This window comes from Hippichthys cyanospilos, chromosome 22, assembly GCF_059441005.1.
Source record: "Hippichthys cyanospilos isolate Australia breed blue-spotted pipefish chromosome 22, RoL_Hcya_1.0, whole genome shotgun sequence".
Taxonomy (NCBI): Eukaryota; Metazoa; Chordata; class Actinopteri; order Syngnathiformes; family Syngnathidae; genus Hippichthys; species Hippichthys cyanospilos.
Window position 1 is genome coordinate 9808403 of NC_142390.1, and position 2982 is coordinate 9811384.

Consider the following 2982-nt stretch of genomic DNA (forward strand, 5'->3'; position numbering starts at 1 on the left):
CTCCCTCCACATTTTCCTCCAGGCCCCGCTTGCGAAAACTTTCATGGCCATTTCTCTCGTCCATATGTCTTGCAACGATAGCATTTTCCATTGCCTCTTCACTCTAGCTGCTGCAAAATTTTAGTTTAGTTAATCCAAGGCCCCCATCACATTTTTTGGAATAGAGCAGCCCATTACAGGTGCCCGGGGGAAGGTGCAGCCATTCCTTCACTTGTTTTCTGACTATCGCATCTACTTTGGTTAATTTAGTGCACCGCACTTTTCCAAAGTCTGCTGCATATTGGTTTACTTAAATTACATTATTTACATAATATAGTATACTCATTTCATTTGGCCTTATCAGAGGTATACTCTATCCTACAAATGCAGCAGGCATTTAATGGAATTGAGGGGCGGAGCCATCGGGAGAGGTGCCTATAAAAGCAGCTGCTTGCTCAGCCAAGTTTAGTTGACGTTGAGAAGCCTGAGTGGTAGGTCAAATAAAAAGACAAAGAAAAGAAGGTTATTTTTGTGTGTGCCGCGAACCTGAGGAAGGCTCGGTTTAGAGCCGAAACGTTGTTCAGGGCACACATTTTTTTTGAGGAATTTGAAGATTTTGAGTTGTAAAGTTTAGTTAATCACATTAAGAATCAATTCTTTATTTGTTCATTTTTTTAGTTTTTAGTTTTAAATATAATTTTTGGGAGAATTTTCTCTTATATATAAGATTATAATTAAAGATTAAAAGGTGAAATTATTAATTATATAACAAAGGCGCCTCCTTTTAACATATATAATAACTATACATATATAAATTCATATAATTCATAATATATTCTACATATATAATAAAACCCATTGACTAATTGGACAGATTAATATAAATAAATAAAATGGAAAATTAATGGACAGTGGTCCATAGGACACGCCCAAAGAAATTGGGACGGTGGTGCGGGGAGGGCCACGGGTTCAAGGATGGACCGTGCACCAACCTTCCACCAGGGGAGAGGGGACTGGTTCCCCTATTCCCTGGTGGGAAGGGCTCAGCCCCCTTTTCCTAACCGGCCAGTGCCTCCGCCCACAGGTCCCCAACATCGCACATATGCGGATGCAGCGCGTGGCAACCTGGGAAAAACAACCGTCCAACGCAGGCCTTCCCCAGCCAGAGGGGGATCAAACATTTTGCGACAAGCAGCAGAACCAGAATTTGAAAAGCTGGTACGCAAATTGTTCTCAATTCTCAAGGTGGTTCACCACCTGCAAAATGTGGACCCAGTTAACAGTAATCCACAACCGAAAATGATTGGAAATTTGGTGGAGATGTTGGCGACCATAATCAAACCAGCATTTCCTACCCAGCGCTCTTGGGATTTAATTGATGGAAATGCTAGGCATTGGGGATACACTACTTGCCTAATACTGGAGGAACATTACCAAGATTTTCTGAGAGATCTCCTGGAGGAATTGATGGACTTACTCACTCATGTGGGGAACAGCTTTTGAAGTGGCGGTTAGATGGGCCAAGAAGAAGCTGCCCCGCAACAGGTAATAGAGGAGGTGGAGGCGTTGGTCGATGGACAGTGGGGTAGGAGGGGTCATAACCCACGCTACTCTGCTCCGATTGCTGAAGCACGACCAGGACCCAGACCAGACACCCCAGTCCAAGAGGTGATCTTCCAAAAAAGAGAGGAGGTTCATAGGGAGACTCTAAAGGAAGGAAGGGAAAAGCGAAAACCAAGAGAGAGATTGGTGAAGGAGCAAATCCCACCACTGGAGAACTACATAAGGGAGCTAGGATCCTCGGGAATTGACCGGGGATTGGAATGGAAGAATGATACTGATGAACTGCTGAGGAAATACCAATTGGTGGAACCAGGGGATATTGAATTGGACACTGATCTTCGGCTACCAACAGTTCAGCAGCTGGGCCGAATCTTGGAGGTGACAGAAACATCACACCCACAAGAGGAGGTGAAGGAACTTATATCCTTTGAGCAGAACCTAGAACAGGAGGTTACTGCTCATGTCTCACGGGAGATGGTACCTAATTTTTCCTTGGGTTCATGAGACAACAGCAGGATGGAGGACTCACAAGAGTGCAGAGTAAATTACCACTCAAGCACACAGGGAAAACTCACAGATTGGGACTTGAAAGTTCAGAAAAAATGGCTGATAATTGGGAACTCCAATTTAGCCAGATTCCATCATTTGTCAACAGATATCTACAAATTGAATCCTTCCCCGGAAGTCATTTCCGGCATGGGGACAGACTGCTGGAGAAAACAGAACCACCGGAAAATCTAGTGGTGGAAAAGGGGGTGTTAGCTTTTGGAATTAACAGCAGACCCAATAAATTTAAGGAAACCACGGCCAAGAACCTTCAAGCAGCAGTCCGAACGGCAAAGAAGAAATTCCCTTATGCTGAAATTTGGCTCCCTCTTGTTAATTTTTCAGAGGGACTTCCTCTGGAAGAACGAGAGAATCTTAAGGACATGAATGACTACATCGAGAGGAACATGGGCTTCATACCCGTTTTACCAAAAGACCGGTTTCAGGTGGTGGATGATGTGCATTGGACGAAAGAGACTGCAGAGGCGATGCTAGCTCACTGGGTTGAATTTTTAAACTGGACCACCCTTTAAGTCGGGGTACGAGAGGGGTTGAGGGGTCACACTCCTTAATTGCTCAAGAGGTGGTGGTGTTGGCTAAGGGATTCTCCCTGACTACACCACAACTGAATGTGCTGCGTAAGGGGTTGTCTTTTATACCATCCTTAAGTACAGGGAAGAACCAAAAACCGCAATTTCAACTAGATCTGCAAGCGTACCATCGAAAACAAACTGGTGGCACATTTCAAAGATGCTGGAAGGAATAGACCATGTCCATGTGTGGGACCTTCAACTTGGACTCCCCCAACGGACAAAATACCAAAAGAAATGCGACAATTGTTAGAGCAGGACAAAAAACCTTTTAAAAAATATTCAATTCCATTGCCTGAAAAAC